A 23,000-nucleotide genomic window follows, 5' to 3' on the forward strand; every position below is an offset into this window, starting at 1 on the left:
AAACTCTCGCTTTGTTTTTTTTTCTTTTCCCCCCCCCCCCCCCCCCCCCAAGCATTTAAATATTTAAAAATAATATACACATTTAAAAAACTCTTCCAGAAGCAACTATTATTGCCAGGTCTGTAATGCACATCTCACATAACAGTTTAAGCAAAAATAAGTACTAGGGTCAGTGAAAATATCTTGTGCAGTATAACAAAATGAGCTATTCTTTCAGCAGATGGCACTTTTACATTGTTTTGAAGCCTCCTTCCAAGAAGGAAATGTATAGGGTAAAAGATCTACAAAATATGAATACTCTCTCTGACTTGCTGTCTCCCCTGTTTTGGTAACTTACTGCACTGAATTTTGTATACTTGTCTCACAATGACTTAAAAAAGTGCTACTCCAATTGATAAGCTTCTTTAGATGACAATTAAAGAAATGTATGACTATAAATGTAAATCTGCATATAAAAATGGAAATACTGGCATTCAGAAACACTTTAGATTTGGACTTCACTAAGGGAATTTCATAACATAGAAGACATTGATGGCACATTCTTGTTTCCGCAGTTTTCTCTCTAAGCCTTTTGTCTCTTAGAATTGTGTGGTATAGCTTTACAAGACGGAAAAAACATTTTAGTAGGTCTAAATCTTGTCTGTCAGAGAACAAATAATTTCAACTTAAGCTTCAATGCAGTACGCTGAATGTACTTCAAACAATAAAGTCTACAGCTAGTGCTGAAGTCATCTACTAGAACAATCATGTGTGCTTATGTTGAACAGATCAACCCTACCTTTCCTTAAAAAAGATGTGCAGAGCAAGTACTATGGTGAAAGGAAAGTCATCTGCTGACTTCTGTGGTCTTGTTTGAACATCAAAATTTGATGACACATCAAAGGCAGGTTCTCTGACATACTATGACAGGTAAGAAAACATTTGAAAAAGTTTGTATACTTCTACCGAGTATGGTTATACCTGGCAATCTTCAAATCAGGCTTTGAAATGGAGGAACTGTCATCAGATGTATAACAGCTATGGACTTTCTCCAAAGTGACACTTTGCCAGATTAATAAAAAAATTAACTCCTCTCTACATTTAGTATGCCATGTAAAGATATACCAGCTTCTTTATAACTGCTTTGCTTAATAGCTAACTGACAAATATATTTTAATGCTTGATCATAGTGACTTCAAAAAGTTAAATAGATTTTAAAGCAGTCTTATCTGTTTGTACATTATAAGTAATACATTGTCAAAAAAATCACTTCTTGCTCTTTGTCAAATGCAGCCAGGTGCAGAATTTTTTTTTATTTTTTTTTTAGTTTTCATTTTAACTTTTTCTGTATTGCTAATTACAGTAATGAAGAAGTGTCTAACTCTCATGACTGAACCTACTCTACCCAGCAGCAATAATAGCATCTCTTTTTAAATCATACAATCTCTTTTTAAATCAGTTTTGCTTATGAGGACTTTGAAATTAACATCATACCAAGTTTTTGAAATGCAATGCACATAGTGTTGCACTCAGAAAATGGAATTGCATCTCTGTATTGAGACTTTGATTTTAATTAATGAAAGTCAAGAAATGGAGAGGAACACTGGCCTATGAACATTCTTGGAGAAGCAGTTTAGCTGTGAAATGTGTTTCCCTCTAAACAACACAATCAGGGGCTCACTCATACGGTCAGGGACCTGGGGAGGTCTCCAGCGCCAGCACCTGCACAGAGCTGGCTCAGACTGGGCTGCTCAGGTCTTTATCTAGTCAGGGCATGAAACCCCAACAATGGAGATGGTCCAAACGCCCTGGGCCCTGGCTCCACCACTTTGTTGTCCCTGTGGGTGTCGTGGTTTAAGCCCAGCAGACGACAAAGCACCACGAGACCTCTCACTCACTCCTGCCCCCAGTGGGATAGGGAGGAGAATATGTAACTAAAAGCTGCTGGGTCGACACAAGGACAGGGAGGGAATCACTCACCAGTTACGGTCATGGGCAAAGCAGACTCAACTTGGAGAAAAAACAAAATCAATTTAATTTGTTACCGATCAAATCAAAACAGGATAATGAGAAGTAAGCCCAAATCTTAAAATGCCTTCCCCCCACCCCTCCCTCCTCCCTGGCTCAACTCCACTCCCAGTTCTCTCTACCTGCTCCCCCTCAGCAGCGCAGGGGGACAGGGAAGAGGGGTTGCAGTCAGCTCATCACACGTTGTCTCTGCCGCTCCTTCCTCCTCAGGGGGGGGACTCCTCACCCTTACCCTGCTCCAGTGTGGGGTCCCTCCCACGGGAGAAAGTCCTCCATGAGCTTCTCCAACATGGGTCCTTCCCACAGGTTGCAGTCATTCAGGAACCGCTCCAGTGTGGGTCCCTTTCTGCAGGCTGCAGTCCTTCAGTCACAGACTGCTCCACCGCGGGCTTTCCTACGGAGTCACGGCAGCCCTCTTCAGGGGCATCCCCCTGCTCTGGCGTGGGCTCCTTTCTCCCCAGGCTGGAGGTGGGCCTCTGCTCCCCCGCTCCCCGCCGTGGGCTGGGGGACACAGCCTGCCATCTCACCACGGGCTGTGGGGGCATCCCCTCCTCCCCCGCTCCTCCTCCCCCTCCTTCCGCACTGACCTCGGTACCTGCAGAGGGTTCCTCTCACATTCCAATCCCACTACTCAGTGTAGGTTCCCCCTCTTAAATCTGTTCTCCCAGAGGCGCTACCACTGTCCCTGATGGGCTTGGCCTGGGCCAGAGGCGGGTCTGACCTGGAGCTGGGGAAGCTTCTAGCAGCTTCTCACAGGAGCCGCCCCTGTAGCCCCTGCCCTGCTACCAAAACCCTGCCACACAAACCCAAAACAGTGGGGAGAAGGTTTCTCCTTATCTCCAGCCTGAGCCTCTCATGTTTCAGCTTATACTGCTGCCTCTTGCCCTCCCACCATGCACCACTGTGAAGAGCCTGGCTGTGTCTCCTCTATCCTTCCCATCAGTGTCGGGGATGCTGTTGGATACCCCTGGAGCCGTCACTTCTCCTTCCTGAACTAGCCCCAGTCCCACAGCCTCTCCTTGCAGGGGAATGGCTCTAGCCCTGCTGCCTCAGTGGCCTTCCCTCAATTCTTTTCATGTTATCTATATTTTTAGTGTACTGAGGTGACCAAAAACTGTAATCAGGAACCAGATGTGATCTAACGAGCCCTTAGCGCAGGAGGAGCAATTCCTGCCTTGATCTTCTGGCTCCATGCCTGTTCTCACCGCCCAGGATACTGTTGCCTTTCTTTGCAGAAATGCTAGCCTTCACTTGATTACATGAGGTATAAGCTGGCTTCCTTAAACAGCCATATACCTAAGTGTCTTATGAGGTAGTGTCCTGGTTTTGGCTGGGATAGAGTTAACTTCCTTCCTACTGAAATATTAGCACAGATATCCTGTTCCCTAAATGTACAATGAATTAAAATTTTTGTTTACTTAGGAACACTCTGTTCCAACATAAAATTTACATTCAGCAAGGTGGCTGTGACTTCCAACACAAAATCGTCAAAAATAGGACTGTTAAGAAGATGTGGGGTATTTTGGCAATATATCTGGAAATAACTTGTTGTCAAATTCTTCTTTTTCCTGGGCACCATTAAATAAATCTATTCTGTCAACAACTTCTTCAATAAATCACTTTATTAGAAATAATGTGCCTCAACATGTATTAAAACAATGACAGTGGGACATTAACATAGGTCTATTTAGCATATTTGATTACCTGACAGGTTGATACTTATGTAGGTTACAAGTGCCATAAATAAACAGAGTAAACTAGTTGTCTTCATTTTAATGGGATTCTGGTTTGTATTTCTTTGGGGGCCTTTTTTTTTTTTTTTACACTGAGACATTTATTTATTTATTTATTTATTTATTTATTTATTTTTACAAAGAGAGGCAGAAATGTCTGATGCTTGCTATTGAAACTATTTTACCATCATGTTATAGAGTTTATGAAGCTGTCTTTCCATGATATATGTTAAGAACATAAAACAATCAATGTACATAAAGCAAAAAGACATTTAGCTTAGTACACAACTTCTATCAATGGCCAAGATCTGACGCAGAGATGAGTGTAACAGGAGAAATGTATCATGAACCTTCATCAATGTATTATCCCAGCATCCAGTGATTTGAAGCTCAGGGTCCTGTTATATTTCCGTAATCTTAAAAAATACACTCTGATGTACTCCTAAAACAGAAAGATTAAGCTATTCCATGCTCAGTTATTTTCTGCATTTTCTATTAGAGCTCTATAATTCTACATCTGCAGATTTCATAAATATCTGGAATTGCTAAAAGTAGGAGGCAGCTCAGGTACTAATGACCTGGAATATACTTTGCAAATGAAATTCAGTCAGTCCCCCCAGGTGTTTGACACACATCACTTCTACCTAATCTCACATTTATTAACTCCTAGGAGGTATTAAAATCCTTTTAAAAAGAACTGCTTACTGACCCACTCAGTTGAAGACATGCTTGCCTTGACAGAAATAGATGTATATAGAATGAGAACGGGCAGACTTAAAAAAAAAAAAAAATAGTGCCAAAATAAGTGGCAATAAAATAAATGAAAAAAGAAATCATGTGTTTGTGATGCCATTTCCAATGGATGGTTTTCCAGTTCCCATTTTGCTTTACAAATGCATGCTTATATTGCCAAATTTCATGGAAATGAGCAGTAGAGCCATTTAAAAGACATCAAATAAACATCCTTTTTATTACAGCGAAATGCAAATATCAAGTCTTAACAAGTAAATCTAGGGTCTGTAATTTTAAAACAGCAATAACAATAACCTCAGGCTATGTTTTCATTTTGTGGCTGACTTTATGAGAAGCAACTGTTATTTCTGTGTGGCACTTCAATGAGTCAGAGGCATGCTCATTCAAGTTAAAACAGTGGTACTCTGGCAGTACTTGTGATGGAAAGTCAATGATTATTGGTAAATCCAGTCACACTGCCCATCACACTGCCCATGACAAGGCTTTTAACCTATTTCAAATTTAAATGTCAAAGTTTGCATAAACATCTCTCTGGAAGATTAAACCTAAGCAGGAATATCAGTGAGCCTTGTGATAAAATTCTGTAAGTAGAAAAGCTCTAACAGATTCCCTCAAAATCCAGGTAATACTGGAAGTATCTTTACAGACAGCTAGAAAACAGCAAATTGTTTGCCTATTTATGGCTACCCTTCCACAAACACACAGAAATGAACCTTTATTTCAGAAAATAGGAATTTCACAGATAGAGCTAGCCTCTATAGCAGTTTTAAACAGTTGAAGAATATATGAAAACAAAGACATTCTGTCCCTGAGATAGATAAGACATTTTTGTCATTGTAGATATAAAATATTTACTAATTTTATTTCCTCATACATAAAAAATCCATATAAGGAACAAATAGTTATATGCACATTTGATTGTGATTTCCAGATGGAACTAAACTGATGTAATAACTTAAAATAATTCCAATAAAAAGATGGCAAGCTGTCAGAATTTCACCTTAAAACAGTAGTAACAACTGTAAAAAAGTTTAAATTTGGGACTCATGGTGGAGAATAATATGCAAATTTTTTTAGCATATTCTATAGGATAGGTAGTATACAGAGTAGATGCTTTGAATTAGTACCCAAGGAAAGTAAAATGTTTAAAGCTGTGTTTAATACTACATAGACTTCAAACACCTTGTTTCTATTTCAATATTGCCATGGCAAATTCTGACAAGTTATACAATCCTCCTGCTAGACTCAGAAAGTCCAAGATAAAGAATCTACTGCCATTACTTTAGTTAGAGGCAATTTTATTGACTTTCTTCATAGTCAGTTTTTATCTGTAGACAATTTAAAGGGTCTCAGAGAAACTACAGTGTAATATGGTTCTTTTGGAGCCTATTCACCAAAGGAATTTTTTATTCTTTAGCCCTGAACACCAAGTCTTTCAGCCCACTTATGTCTATTGGATTCCTCACAGTCATCAAAGGAAATGTTAAGTTTGACAGCCAGGCTCTGTGGCTAAAGCACACACCTTCCTAAAATGTGATTAATTTTACAAGAAAAACAATAAACATCATGGTCACGATAAACAGACAGAAAACTCCACTGTGAATATCTTTGTATTTCTCATACGTGGTCAAATTAAACCAACATTGGTTTGGTGATTTTATGTCGGTAAGGAGCTGGCAGAAGAGATTGGAATGTAAATTTCATATTCAGAACTTCATGAACTGTATAAACCTTTTTTTTTATCTCTGCCAAAACCCCAACTTACAGGGAAGAAGATGCTACAATATTTAATAATGTCAATTATTTATTTAACTGAAAATGTAGTATGTGGTAGTTTATCCATTAGATAATAGAAGTTATTCAACACATCTTGAGAAAGTCTTGAATAAGAATCTTCCACTCAGTACTCACATGTGGTATACCAGTTTTTCTCTAGCTATCTGAAATTCTCATTCTAGTTTAAAGAGAAAGCTGCCCTCCCAAAATCCAGAACTACAGCAAAACCTGTATGATGGCTGGGATGGGTGATAGGCCTACCACATGTCTGTAGCAGAAACTTTTTTCTCCGGTAGTTAACAATCCTTTTCCAAACATCCACCTAGTGTCATTTGAGGCATGCCAAAACTGCAGAACTCTCAAAGAATGGGGGAGAACACCTAACTTCTACATCTTGGAAAATACACACACCTAACAAATTTATGCAAGTAACGTTAAAAGTGGGCAATTTAAAGCAAATCAATTGCATCAGCAGCCAAAGTGGGAAAACAAGAGTAAGGCTTAAGCACTTAAGTAAATAAGTTTGTTATCCATTCCTATATTACCATGTCATGTTATAAAACAATGTGGCCAAGCACAGAAAGTGCATCCCCTAACTAGCTAGCAACACTAACCAGACTAACCAGTTCTGCCATTGACTAGCCCTGCTTATATTGGCCTTTTCAATAATAGAAGGATTTAAGTGCAGCAGTTGCTCAGATAACAATATCATGCTATTGGGTGTCTATTGTGCTTCAAATATGGTTCTGTTGATATGTTCTGCCACATCCTGAAACTATAGGCTGACAACAATTTATGTAGAAAAACTGAGCATAAAAAGGGGATGGTGAGAAGAATCCCAGCCTGCATTCATAGCTTGACCATATGAAATTAAAAAAAAAGAGAGAAAATAATTACTTTTGCCCAGAGTTCACTCTCCTCATTTGCATTAGTAATGTTATTTTACTTAATGTGTAGGAACTGCATTTTACTTTACCTGGAGAAATGTGGTTTTGGATTTTTTATATTTATTTCTTGAGTAACAAAAATAAATTGTCTAGCCTAATTTTCTTAAGATGAAATAAACTTATTGTATACTATTTTGGACTTGGATGAACTTGAATTCCATTCACTGATACCCATTCCTAGATTCCACTCTCAGGATTCTCATGTCTCTTATAGCAGCTGCCACTTCACAAAACTGTGCCAGTCTTTAAAAGCTAAAATGAAAGAGCACTAGGGATCTCTACTGTAGGTCTTAAATGATTTAATAAATGTCCTTTTAATGAGAAAATTCCTTGTAAATACTCTAGTATCAAGCCATACTACATCCCAAATGAAAAATAATTAGTTAGCAGTTATTCATTAAACTCACCAAAAAAAAAAAAAAAAGCAATAGCCAAACTCTCATGCACTACTTATTGTGATCATTCTGTCAAAGTCAATAAAATACTCCTAAAGATTAAAAAGAAGCAATACACTGCTCACATTACTTACTGGCTTTGAGACAGCAGAGACTAAGTTGCCAGGATACAATATGCACCTGAAGATATCACCACTGATTTTGCAGGATAACAAAATCTCTACTGATCAGGTGTGCAGCAATGAAAACATTTGAGAAGTTTCCTGTTACTCAGAGTTTTATCTAAATGCAGTATCTAATACTTTGATCTTAAATATGGTAGGAAATGTCATAACAGAGGACAAACCCTAAATTATTTAAATCTTCCTGTGGGCACTTAGGTTATATCTCTAGTAAAGATAAGTGTATGATGGAACAAGGAGTTTAAGCAGCTTGTCCCAATTCTTATTACCAGTAAAAAGGAAGCCAGTAATTCAAATTAATTCATTAAATACTTATTAAATAAAGTAGATTGGGGAAAGAAGGGGAAAATGCAGATTGCTTCTTTCAAACATTTTTTACTGTTCAAGTTAAAAAGCACCTGACAAAAACCAGTATTTTGTTTCTAAGAATAAAATTTTCTGTATTTTAGATTGCAGCATCTACATACTTTTTCTAACCTCCAAAATGTTTTTTTTTATTATTATTATTTTTTCCTTTGCTCTTCTTGCTTACCCCTAGCCTGATGCTTTGTATTTACAGCAAATTCAGTTTTATTCACCCCACTCCTTCTCTAAGATACCGTATACGCTGCAGACTATGCCCATAATAGTTCTAGTTGCCTGTGGTATGATGATAAAATATCCCCAACTGATGCAAATGTACCAGGAAAAAATAAATAAAGTTAAGTCTTTTCTAGAGCTATTCATATGGGTAAGACCTCCTGTGGCTGGAACAAGCAATTTCAGTGAGGTGGGGCTGGAATAAATTATGCCCCCAAAGATTTTTAGGTATAGATACAGTAGCAAATTACTCCTCAACTTCTTTTGTCAGAACTCATTTTTTTGAAGAGCGGTAAACCCCATAATGTCCAAATCACATCCATTAACATCCCAGCTGATGGTAGGATCGCTCTTTCCCTCATCCCTTCTGTAACTCATAGTCAGTTTGTTACCTTTAGTTTACCTACATGTTGGCATTTGAGAGACTGTTTTTATTTTTCTCAGTCTTACTGCACTGCTTTGATAGACTATTGTATTATACTGTACTATATAAGTAAGACACAATAATAGTCTTCAACTTTTTGTATATTGTACTATTACTCTCATTTAATTTTAAACATAAATAGAAAGGAAAAAAATACCTTAACTGCAACAGGAAACACACAAAAGAGATCTGAAATCTTTCGACAGAAAACAAAAAGCTTCTTAAAAATACAGAATCTACCTTCTGCCCTTCATTTTCACTGCTTCATTCTCCCTTCATCAGTAACCTCTGCTGAAAAACAACTCTTTTAATTTTCTCCTTTATTCAGAAGGTTAATTTCACAGGGCACAACAAATATCAAAGCCATCCACCTTAAGCACACACAAAACCGGTATATGTAAAATTTGGTGATCTCTATCCAAATGTGACTACCTACCTACTTAGTCACTTAATCATTTGAGAACTTATTTTAAAATTTAAAATTTTAAAATATATGGACATGAAGTCCTTCTCAAATGATGGTATAACAGAGAATTGCAAAACCCCAGAAATCTCCTCCACAATATGCAAAGAAAGGAAAACCAAATCTTCTTAGTATGACATTAAATATTCATGCTTTCTTCAAAGAATTGGGGTAAAAATTGCTTATAGTGCTTACTGGAAGGCTCTTATGCATCAGGACTGATGCAATTTGCAAGTGTAGGCAGCTTTTTGGGTTCCAAAGAAATCTAATGGAGCAAGATGGGAGAGGGTCACTTGGGAACCAAACTGATGGTAAGTCTAGGAGTGAAAAAATAAGGTGTCACCCGCTGTGAGGAATGTTGCTGTTCTGTTGGGAGTTGTGTCTTCACATGTGGTTAGGATCCATACAAGCAACAGCAGAATCCCAGTTCTTCCTGTTCTCTTGAGAACAAGTCATTCATTGACCACTGACCTAACCATTTATCTTGTCTCCAGGATAAAAGCTAAACTGCAACCTTTTCAACATTCACTTTTAAGAACAAACCACAAGTGACTGCGCTAGAGACGCCTTGTGAAATCTACAGGAGGTAACCGAAGAAATGCATTGCCAGGACAACTTTCTCCTGTTAACTTCTTGCCTAGTACAAGGCATGTGAATTAACTTGCTAGCAATCCCATCAATAGAAAGGATTCTCAACCAGGTGGTGAAGATGAAAACAATGAAATGTTGGTTATGATTCTATCCCTTGTTTAAAAGAGAGTAAGTGGACATGTGACCATCAATGGTCTTTGCAGGCGTGATGAACTGAGGAAGAAATCACAGCATCCCTTAGTAAAATTAATCTTATTTTTCTTGCCAGTCTATCAGAAATAAAAACGAGAAAAAAAAAACATGTGGCTTTCTTCTCTTCCTTTAATAAACATCGGCTTTGGAAAGGAATGAAAGTAACTTCTTACCGCTGGACAGATGGATGAAAGAGTGGACAGAAGAGCTGGGACTCAAACATTCTCTCACAGGAGGAAGACGGTGCTTGCTACATTATCTTAATACTCTGCCCACAAAGAGTGCTTACATGGTCTAAGACAAGAGAACTAGCCAACTCTAAAGGAAAAACAAAGTATTGTTTGGGAGAAAGAAAGCAAAGCATATAGAGGTACGAACAGTCAGAAAGAACTATCTGCCTGTGAGATTATAACCATGTACTTACCAATTTCAGCAATCTCATCTTTTCGTCTATATTTTAAATGCTTAGAAAATTTAAAAAGTTATCAAAATTTTAAATTGCTATTTGTTTTTCACCTAACTAAAATGTCCTTACACTACAGAATTGTCTCATAGTGAGGACCCTTGAACTACAACTGCAGTTATCATACTGTAACTCACAGATGTATTTGAATGAAGTTCCAAATGCCATCAAGCCAAAACTGAGACCAGCTAAACTTCTACCAGTTTTTGGTAAAAGAAAACAATGAAATGAATTGTCCCTTTAGCAAAGAACCCTCAGCTCTTTGCTCCACATATCAGATTTTTCCTAGCAATAACTTTGGTATAGACAGAAAAAAAATTAAATCAATTATTGACTTTCATGAACACAAAATTAAGAATTCATCACTCAAACATTACCAAAAATGTTGCACCATTTTAGGTGGCTCTGAGTTTCACCACTACTGACATCTAATGCTCGAAAGCTAAATTTAATGACTGTACCCAAAAGTTCATGATGTGTATACCAGGTTTAACAGGATTCCTAATAGAATCAGTATTCCCCTTTCTTTAATGAAACATGATCATTTCACTGTTTATTTTAAGCAGACAGTAAGTCATAAGATTAATCAACATGACTGAGATACTAAGAAAATGGAAAAAACCCCACCTTAATAACATTCACAGAAAAAGTAAAACTAATTCTACTGTAAACCAAATGACTACTCTATAATTTTTAAATACTGTTCCAGGAGTACTTAAAAATATTAAAACTTCCATTTAACTATAGGAATTTTATCAGTACTCATTCTCAGGTAATTCTTTTGAAACTTTCTAGTTCTTCTTAATGAATAGGGAAAAAAAAAAGAAAACTCAAGTCCTACAAGATCAAAACCCATAAATTTTAATCATTAAAACAGTTAAATTATTTTTAAACTTAGCTCATGATTTCAAAGATACACATTAACATTTTCTGAGCACATTGAAATGACTTCACTACTGGGAGAGTGTTTTTGTCCCCCCCACTCTTATAAGCAGAAGTGAATTAAACTTAGTTATTATAGATCTATTAAAACCAGAATTTATTTATGGCATCATCTAAATTTTTCTCCCTTCTCACAGTTCACCTTAAAAAAACTTGACCAATCATCATAACTTCTCTGCAAAGCAGAATTAGACTTATGTTTCAGGCACCAGAGCCTAGAACAATCTATATTAACAGCTGAGAGTAAAAGCTAAACTGTCCTTAGTTATGTTCAGCCTCTACCTTTCCTTCTGTTCTTCCCTCCAATATGAAATCGGCAATAAATCTGTCCATGAGGTTCTTAGCTCTATCTTCTTTGTATTTTTAATCTAAAAATCCAGTCTCAAAACAACTTGTACCAACTGATGTCCTATCACACCCTTCCCCTTTTCTCATGCAATAAAATCAATTTCTGCAAGTGAAGAAATTACACTAGTAATAAATATCTAAAACATCACCTTGTTTATTTGACTCACTCATTAGAAAGAAACTCTCTATAATACACAGCATATGCACCGCTTCCTATTTTTTAAGAATGCCGGAAGTTTCAAATGTACATAAAATTTATTTTAAGTATTAATGTATCTTATAATATTCTCTCTCATGACTTAGCCTTTAGCATTAAGGCTAAAACCACATAGATTCTTGAACTCTATGGGCTGAGTTTCTGAAGAATCTTGCTGCAAACAAATGCTACATTTGGAACACGTGAAAATTAGGCCACCTTTTAAGAATATCTACTTACATGGCCACTTGAATTTAGGCAACTCATTAAACAACAACAAAACCTGCCCCCCCCCCCCCCCCCCGCCATGTGTCTCATATTAAGATACCTTCAGGACTCAAGGAAAAAAAACCAAGAATTTTGAAGTGTCTAAGTATCCTTAGAAACACAAAGTGCTCAGTATCCATCAGAGGAACTACCAATAAGCCTAAATTTAGGTTTCCAGATTTGAAAAATGTGAATGCTACAGCCTGACACTTTTTTCTGCTTTTTTTTTTTTTGTGGTTTTGACATTTTGCAACTAATGACCAAACTCAAGATTTGACTGATCTGAAGTCCAGCTAAGAAGACCATTTTCTCACTGACTTCAACGTACTTTCAATGCCGTCCTCTGTCTGCTATATGAAACACACCACAACAAATGATTGCTTTTGGACTTACTAATGGCTTTTCTGCACTTGGCTTCATCTTCTTGCCATAAATCAAGTTCCAAGTGACAGTAGCTTTTTGCAAAAAAAAATCCCTGGCAACTTCTCAGCCTCTCAATTCGCTTTCCTTGAAAGTCATTTTGCTGCAGGTATAATGAAGAGGATTCCCCAGATAGTCCTCTTCCTTATCTATACAGCCAAACCCAAATAAATCTCTGTGTGAACATTAAGATAGAGGGTGTCTATACAGATTTGTTTATCTTAGGAGCTGGGCTGATAATGCCATTTAAGACAAGATGATATATTTTATGAAAATAAATTACAGGCCTAGTGAAAGCATGGCAGTGCAACAGCTGAAACAATGGAATATGTGGGAGCTAAGATGAGCTTTTGAGCTTGGTACTAAGCTAGAAGCATTGAATTTCAAATTATTAAACAGAAAATGTTCTTTATAACTGTCATTCATAGCAGTTATCATAAAACATGGATTTCTTTACAAGGATATTCACAGTAATGAAGAACAGTTCTTAGCCAAGTTAGATGGGATACAAAAATATGGCTGTACTGTTCCAGGACAAATTTCTTTTTGAAAGGCAGGGAATATGCACAGAAATTTCATGTTCAGATAAAAAAAAAAAACTTACACTGATTGAACATTAAGGGAATTGTGAAGCTATCATGTTTATTGTTCTCCTTTAAGTGATCTTTTTTAATTACTCTTTAGAATAGAATAGAATAGAACAGAACAGAATAGAATAGTTCAGTTGCAAGTGACCTACAATGACCCAACTGCCTGACCACTTCAGGGCTGACCAAAAGTTAAAGCTTGTCATTAAGGGCATTGTCCAAATGCCTCTTGAACACTGACATGCTTGGGGCATTGACCATCTCTCCAGGAAGCCTGTTCCAGTGTTTGACCCCCCTCTTGGTAAAGAAATGTTTCCTAATGTCCAGTCTGAACCTCCCCTCGTGCAGCTTTGAAACATTCCCATGCATCCCATCACAGGATCCCAGGGAGAAGAGGTCAGCACCTCCCTCTTCACTTCCCCTCCTCAGGAAGCTGCAGAGAGCAATGAGGTTGCGCCTCAGCCTCCTTTTCTCCAAACTAGACAAGCCCAAAGTCCTTAGCTGCTCCTCACAGGACATCCCTTCCAGCCCTTTCACCAGCTTTGTTGCCCTCCTCCAGGCACATTCAAGGACCTTCACATGCTTCTTGTGGGGCCCAGAACTGCACAGAGTACCCAAGGTGAAACCACACCAACACTGAATAGAGTGGGGTAACTTTGACTGGCTGGTCATGCTGTGATTGATGCACCCCAGGATGGGGGTTGCCCTCTTGGCTGCCAGGGCACACTGCTGACTCATGTTGAGCCTGCTGTCAACCAGCAGCCTCAGATCCCTTTATGTAGTGTTGCTCTTCAGCCACTCTCCCAATTTAGTCTTGTGCCCAGCATTACTCCATCCTAGGTGCAGAGTCCAGCATTTGGACTTGTTAAATTTCATGCTATTAATCATTGTCCAATGCTCCAATCTATCTAGATCCCTCTGCAAGGCCTCTTATCCCTCAAGAGATTCAACAGCACCTCCTAATTTGGTATCATCAGCAAGCTTGGCTAATGGTGCATTCAACTCCTGCATCCAGATCATTGATAAATATATTGAACAGAACTGAACCCTGAGGAACACCTCTGTAGTTTCCTGGGTCTTCCCTCATACCCTTCTCGTAAGCTGGAGTAACATTGGCTAGCTTCCAGTCAGCAGGGGCCTCCCCACACCCCCAAGACCTTTGGTAGATGTCAAGTGGGGTTCTGCTGTAACAACAATAATTCAGATAACAACAATAATTCAAATATACACTGTTAAGGCAATTTCTCCTGAAATATGTCAATGCTATGAAACACCACTGTGTCATAAGCCCAGATTCAGGTGCATTGATGGTCCTAATGAAACACCTGGCTCTAATCAGTGCTTTTTGACTGTATTTGACTGAAAAGCTTATTGAAATGCTTCCACTAGAAAAATTAACTCATTATTCTGTTTTGTTGTTGTCACATTAAGCATGCACTGACACTGTACATCACAAGATGCATTCAATATAAAAAAAAAAGCTAAAATGCTACTATTACTAGCTAACATTTTACATCACTGTAGATTCTTTGTAGTAGTTTTACAGGAAATCATTTTAATGGAGTAATTTAAATCACAGTGGACTTAAGTCACAATTTTGCAAATGATTTATCCGTTTGTAAGTAAAGACAAAGAAATTCCATTTGCTACTGAACTAGTGAGTGGTAACTTTAGTAATGCATCTTTGACACAAGGATAAATGGAACAGTAGTAAGTCAGCTGCAGAACTTCACGTCAGTTTACAGAAAGCACTGAAATACCTGAAGTTGATATATATCATAACAGGATTTTATATCCTTCCTAAGCCTTAGAGTATTCATAAAAGTTTCTCCCTCCCCATAGAGCCACTTAAATCACAGTTCTTTCAACCTCCTACCACACTAGTGCAGTGAAACCTCCTTTGCTTTGTTGCATCACTTAAAAGTCACTGCTTCAGAATTGTTTTATTACTAGTCCTGATAATAAAAATATTTTTGCTTTGACAAGACCCATTGAATTTCAGCTTCTTTTTAATGTTATAAGTTTGTCAAAAATATTTAAAATATTTTTGTATGTATTCTTTTTAGTTTTTGCTTCCTATGTCAAATCTTAGAAAACTTAGCAATCACAGTAATAAATGCTATTTTATGACCTATTGCCAGGCTAAGCAAGCTGAAGTATTACATAAGTTTTCTTTAATTTCTAAATTACTCTTCCAGATATATGTGAAAAAGCATTCTTACTAGGCTTTTTCTGTATCTGAAGATTAGCACTTACTAAATTAAAATGGATTTAATTTTACTGTCACTTCAGTACACTAGTGTCAAACATGTCCTACATTTCAGCAAACATTTCTGTCATCCTAGTGGTGCACTTGATAAGACATGAGCATTCACAGAAACCACTAGTCTGGAAAGCTGAAGACATTCCTACTACATGAATGTGTTTTTCTCGTAACTGCCTTGGTTTTATTATGGTATATTAGGCATCTCATAAGAATATCTGCTGTGATAACTATTAAATTGAAACTATCAAGTTGCTAATACCACTGGGTTTCTTACTGATATGCTGACTTTGTCAGGGGTTGAGCAACTAATCATCCTATCATCTCCTCAACCAGATAATCTCTAGAATTATGTTACTTTTTTTAATCAGTATGAAATATTGACATGAAAAAATTCAGTAGAATTCTGCTGTCAATTTTACTTTCATGTTGTGCAGTAATGACAATTACATTGCTAATTAATATCATGAGTTTGTTAAGTGAGTGAACATACAGATAGATAAATTGCATGCAGAACTGAGGCGACAGATTACAATAACAACAGGAAACATGGCATTTGATTAATTGCATTGGCTTTCATTAGGCATTGGCTTCAGTTGAGACAGTGGGTTTAGGCCATTGAACAATGAAAGCTTGCATAATTTTAAACCCCAATACTGAACCGATAGGACTGTACACAAGGCCAAGGGCCTTAAATGCATGCATAACAACTAGTGCCAGGAAAAGTGATGGCATTCTAAAAATTCTTGGTGTAAGAAAAACTATTTTGTACTTATTTTTTGTATCAATTAAAAAGGACAAATGCCCCATCATTTTACAAATAGATTAAAAAACAACACAATGCAAATCTGAATGACAGTTTTATTTAAACTGAACTACCTTACATCCACGCAGAAACTGGAAAAAGTTAAATTTTTTTACATATGCACATAGACACATAGCGCTGCAAAATATCAAAGTTATAACACAGAAGTCTAAAAAAACCTGTCCTTATTCAGAACAGCTAGCAGTTGCACACACAGTTGATGTTCTGCCTTTTCTTGTAAAGAACATTAATAATATTGTATCTGTGTTCTGTTTATATCTATATCTGGGTCAGTCTTTGAGGAACCAGATCAAAATGGTAACCTATTGTATATAGCAGGTCATGGCTCTTCAGAGTTAGGAAATTTCATTTTAATTCTGTGCTTACAACACCTGATACTGGTTCTGCAAGGACAGACTGGCAGAAGAAATATTCCTCCTCCCCCTACTAAATCCTTTCTCATTGTTCTCATTGTCACTTTTTTCTGACAGATTTCTGATGATTTGGCGATGCCAGTCTGGGACAGGGGACTGAATCATCATAGGTATCAATGAGCAGTAAAAAAGTATAAAACAAACATGGTTTAAAACTGATCTGCTCAGGATGGCTTAGTTTGCATTTTCCAAGTGGCCAACATCATATACTCACTCTTGTTATCAAAAATGCCTGTAACACCATATACAGTCATTAGACACTAGAATGGGAATACCCAAATGGGGGTCATGCTAAAATTAGTCATTGAGCTGTTGTCTGAAAGTATTCAACAGGTGTACATTCTTAGCCAAAACTGTCCGGTGAAGAATTCTTTCAAGCTAAATGGAACTGCTCTCCTTTTGTCCAGTATTATTTCAATTCCTCTTAGATCACAACAACTGTCAGACAACTATCTATGAACTAGCACCCACAAGTTTCTTTTCTTTCATAGAAATATAACAAGAGCAAATATGATATAGTCTAGCCAGCTTACTGATTTCAAGCCAATGTTTATCTCTTAGGACCATCCATACTGCCCTAAAAACACCAGGCATAAATAATTTTCTACTACTGCTAATATTTCAAAACCTAAAATTGATCCCATGCACATGCACAAATATATGAAACTGAACTGGATAATTTTATAGCATTGCATATAAATCAGAGACTTGGCTGGATGAAATTCAGTGACATGAAATTCAGTGAGGAACGGAAGGAAGAAAAATAAACTTTTACAAAGATATATTAATAGCTGATATTACTAGCTGGCAGCAGGAAAACTTCCTCCATATATGTTCATTGAGCAAATACAACTGAACAATCAATCACATTAAAAGAATATGTAGGACAACAAAGAGCTGAAAGAAAAATCAAAATCAAATGAGTAAAAAAAATTGTGAAGAATAAAGTTAGGACAAATTTCTCAGAAAAATCTGATGACTATGGGTACATTAAGACATCTTAAAAGGTCTTATAAATTGAGCAGCCTACTCTTGATTTTCCAGAGTAACTAATCTCTGAAAGTCTTGACTACAGGAATTTACATTGACAATCAAGAAATTTGGGACTGCTGTTTCATTAATTTGTTTAAAGTGACTGCTCTACTTTTTGGAAGAAGCTTTCTAACATATAGCTTTAAATTTATAATGACTGTAGCAAGTTCTTTGTAATAAAAAGGTGTGCAAGAAAAGGGAAAATTTGTACATTTTAAACTAAGGAAAAAAAATGTAACCAAAATATTCACTGATTGAGGAGAAAAATATATTTGATAAATTTTGCATCTAGGGACATGAGTAGAAATATAAAAAAGTATTAATTATAAAAGACATGAGGTGAAGCAATTGCCAGAAACTTTTTACAATACTTACAGCAGTAATTGAATCATTTTCATATATTTTAAATGACTACAAACATAGCTTTTTAAAGAACTACACAAAAGTCAATAGATAACTGTGAAATTAGTAAGATCAAGTGTATACACACAGAAGTTGAAATCAATATCCTGCATCATATATTTACAGCAATAGACCCTTATAAGTTTACTGATTGTTACAGAATTTATAAGGTGCACTATTTTCTAAACCATTAACATTAGTTACCACGTATATGCCTGCACTGCAAAGGAACTTAAAACACACAGTAACTTAGAAGTCAGCCATGGGAAATGGACCATGTATTTCACAAAATTATTCTTTCGTATTCTGTTCCGGCTAGTGGTTAAATCCTACCACACCATCTTTATAAAAATCAAGAATTTATTAAGTATTTCAAATTATACTGCATGGAAGGCAAATGTTTTATTTGCCCAACATACATTCACATACCCAAAGAAAATATTTCAAAATAGTTTCAAACATTACAGCTAAATAATTCTAAGTCTGTACTACTTTGTAAGCCATTTCAAAAAATATGCATGCCATACTACAACCACCTGTAAGGGTTTTTTTTAAGCTTTAGTTGTATTGGCTACATCTCCTTTTGTTTCACTATTTCACAAAATCCTTTTGCGTGACTGTCAAGCAGCTGTGTTTTGTTCCTCAATCTTCCTTGAACAGCTCCCCAGGAGAGACTTTACAACATAAACTGCAAAGTACTATTTTCACAGCAGGAACAACAGTGTTACTCTTCAAAAAGAAGCATAATAAAAACTGGACTGTAATAATGATGCTAATTCTGGTCACAAGGTGCTACATATAACTTGATCACTGAAAGTTCAGGAAGTTTTGCGAAAAGATACTCCTTTGGCTCTTCAAAAGTCTTCTGATGCAATATAGGTTTGCGATAAATGTCTTTCCAGTGTATGAAATTTTTGCACAGGTATTTTCTTGCTTTCCTTGTTTCTATCCATTCCACTTTCAAAAACCTGTCCTACTAGCAGCCCCCTGGCAATAATCACTGGGACTATACAGCAAACAGTTAAGTCAGATAAACACTGGTATACATCGTTTATACAGGTCCAGCTGGAACACTGCAAATTTCTCTTACCATGCGGCTAATACCCAGAATATGTACGGTCGTTCCTCCCATTCATCTAGAAATGAGAGACATCCCACAGCACATTTTCCAACATTATAGCTATGCCACTCCATTTGTCTAATTTCCATGCCCTCAAAGATAGCTGTCCCAGATGACAGATTACTTCAAAATAGTTCCTTCTCATTTCAGTACTACTGGGTACACTGAAAATACAGGAATGAGCTTCTATTATCATTGAATCTATTGCTAGCAGCGGAAGCCAAAAATGTAGCACCTTGGATGCATAATGTCTGGTTTTCGGACTTTTGGGGGGGGGGGGTGTTTTGTTTTGTTTTTAAACAGTGTGGAAATGTTCTGCACTTGTAAGAGTCTAACAAAAATAATTTCTCAGCTCAATCTCAATCTCTGTGTGTATCAATGGACAGGGAAACACTGTTCAGTAAATATTTCACTTTTTATTTATGCAGCAATGACTGTTTGACGTTAAATCAATCACTTTCTAAAAAGCATAAAAAGGAATAACTGCCCTAGGCACTTCACATCATAGAAATTTTACTTTAATTCTTCCATCTGTATACAGTGCCCGTGCTACAAAGATGCTATATGTCAATATTTTTATAATGCACAGTACAATCAACAACAGTAGAGAAAACTGTGGGCTGAGAAAACTAACTGCCTTCTGTTTAAGCGGTCTGTGTAGTCTCTCTCTTTACTTCCCAGACAGCACAGAAAACAAAGCAAAGATAGTGATAGTAGAATGTACTTAGGTATTCTGCTCTACTGGACCTTCTCCACCCTTGCTTAAAACCTGCACTCTTCTGTGCTGCAATCATATACCTTCTCAGGAGGTAGTTGAAACTAAGTTTCTTGAGGTCCTTATAGTCTTGGCAGAACTTTATGAAGGAATAATAATCAAAAAATCATTTAAAAAAAGAAAAGCAGAATTCCTTAAAATTTATGGCATGAAATTGTTGGTGATTTCTCTGCTAGAAGGAGGCACCTCATTTCCTCCTTCCTTGAATATTTTATATACTTGCATATGGCGCCAGAGTCCTTGTTCTATTGCCATGAAAGATGTCTGTTATCTACCACTTGCAAGACCAAAAGACAGAGTAAGGTGGCTTTAACAAGAGATGAATGGACAATAAAAGCAAAGCTATTCCATCTCTGATGTCTTCAGAGTATGGGAAGATCCTACACTTTATTGTCTTTCATTGCCTATTGAACACTGATAATTTTGAATTAAAGAATCAAAGCATTGTTCCATTCATACGGTTCTCAGCACAAATTTTCAAAATGAAGAGCTCCAAAATAAGTATCATTGACTCCTCTTGTCTGGAAGGAGACTTCCAGACTTCTCCTTACAAGCCTTGTTTCTCTTAAAATACAGCATTTTCATGTGGGTGAATCTGTCCTGGAAAGCAGTCACCTCCATTATATACAGAAAATCAAAAGCAGTTTCCGTTTATATCTCAGACATTCACTCTTGGTCCAGACTGTCACAATATTCAGCCTAGCAAGTAGAAGTTTAGCCTGGAAGGTTTCCTGATTTACCCTGGTAACAGAAAAAAGGCCCAATACTTTGTCTCTGCTAAGGCCTTGAAATGTTACCATCTGTAGCTGCCATTTCTGCCCTTTTTCCTTCTCACACTGTGAAGTTGCAAGACCCAGAAGCTAAAGACTCCATTTATATTCATAGTTCTTAGAGACCCAAGTACTACAGATTGGTCCTAGTGTAAGAACCTAGAGGAAACAGGGTAAAACCTGTAGTGTATAGAACTACTGTTAGTCTCTATTGACACAGATAGAAAAACTGCCAAGTTTGGCTCTAAAGATATTAATATGTTGGCAAAAAATATTGCTGTTCTGTGCTGGACAAATGATTTAAACTGGATTTAGTGAAACAAACAAACAAACAAACAAACAAAAATGAATATAGGTAGATACTTCAACTCCTGGGAACATCCTGATTTCACCAGCATCCCATATTAGGGTTGCAATACTTGTGGGTTAAATTATGGGTAAACTCTGATTTCCTCCCCAGGGTGCCCTCTTGCAAGAGGCACAAATGCCAAGTTGGGTCTGTGATAGCACCATTATGGAAAGATTTGAAGAACATACGAAACTTATGTGTGTATCTTCTGCAACCCTGAGTCACACACATGCCCCAGGGAAGAGTAAAGCCTAAGTGGACCACAGATCCAGCTCCACTCTGTTTTGCATTTGATTATGTCGGTTAATTCCTATTCACATCTACGATCTATTTATTCCTATGGCAGCTATGTAAGACACAGTGGCACTCTTTCCCGTGAACGCATAATCAGATGGAGTGTTTTCCACAAGGCTACTATTGCAGACTGTACAAGATGAAGATTTGTCTAAGTTTGCAAAATAGAAGCTTATAATAGAATTACTTATCTTCCAGGCTATCGCCCTTAGCACTGAACTATCCTTTGTCTTGGAAAGCAATATAGCAAGTTATTGAACATATAGCACTTCAAAATTTTAACCCTGCCAAAATTTCCTTACAATGCCCTGTTACTCTGCATGGTCCTTGCTTTCTCTGATGTTACCCCTTTTTCTAATTCTACAGTCCTAGTATGTTCATGAATTCTCCTATGTTCCCAGTTTCAGATTAAATCCATGAACCTATTCCTGGGGCCAAAGCATATGCCAGCAGTTGAGAAAGCCATATGTATTATGGCTGGAAACAAAACACAATCTTTAATATTTCATATTTTTTTAATTAGATGATTAATTTTTAATTAAAATTTAAATTAATTAAAAATTTAACTTCATAACTAATAATGGACATTTTTGTTCATCATTTGCATATGCATATCATTATGCATGGTCATTAAAACAGGATCTGATGCTAGTGCTGTCTGAAGTAGCATTGAGCTATTTGAGTAAGAAATAGGCAGCAGAGCCACATATGCCTTACAAAAAATTGATTAAATAATCAATAGAACAAGCAAAGAAACAGATCACATTTTACAGTCAGTTTTGACACTCAAGACAACTCCTCCACCTTTTTCAATTGGTATGGCCCTCAGTAGAGACACGAGGACTATTGCTTCTTCTCTACAAACCCACAAATGAGAACTTTGGTTGGTTTAGAACGGTATCTTTCAAAACATATACATGCACATTTCAAGACTAGAGAGTCTTGTAAATACATTTCAAGAAACTCTGAAGACAAAGGATATTTCTTACACCTGACTTTTCACATTGTTTTTTGCTCCCCCCCTCTTTTCCAATTTCCCTTTAGTTTACAAATCTTTTAATGCAGTATGAAAATGTCATTTTATGTTCAACAACATGGAAGCTGTGCATAAAAAGTGCTTCTATCACTCAATAAAGGGAAAAGCTTATCTAAGGGAGTTAAGAACAGATGCTGTTAAAACATGAACCCAAGTATCAAGCTTCCCGTTTTCATTGGTTAGACTGGGAAGAATTTTTAAAGACAACAGAAGGAACAATCATGGCATTAGAGATAAAAACTTTAAATATGAAAAAGATTTGCTTACACCAGACTACCTCTAAGAAAAAAATACATATGTACTTAGTGTTATTATTTGTTATATATGTACATAGTGTTGTTAGTTGACTCCAACAGTAATGCCAGGGCTGTCCATACTGATTAAAATAGCAAACAGAAGTATGGAAATAAATCTTTTATTTTTCTTTTTTTGAATGAAAATCCAACTCCAGAGAA

At 36.8% G+C, this 23,000-nt stretch overlaps 1 protein-coding gene across 2 annotated transcripts in view; it reads right to left on the reverse strand.

The window, feature by feature from the left end:
* PTPRD (protein tyrosine phosphatase, receptor type, D) overlaps nt 1-23,000 on the reverse strand; it is a 290,979-nt gene that overhangs the window by 190,677 nt on the left and 77,302 nt on the right. The gene's annotated exons all lie outside the window — the stretch shown is intronic.

The sequence above is a fragment of the Haliaeetus leucocephalus genome, unplaced genomic scaffold (genome assembly GCF_000737465.1).
Source record: "Haliaeetus leucocephalus isolate CR32 unplaced genomic scaffold, Haliaeetus_leucocephalus-4.0 Scaffold139, whole genome shotgun sequence".
Taxonomy (NCBI): Eukaryota; Metazoa; Chordata; class Aves; order Accipitriformes; family Accipitridae; genus Haliaeetus; species Haliaeetus leucocephalus.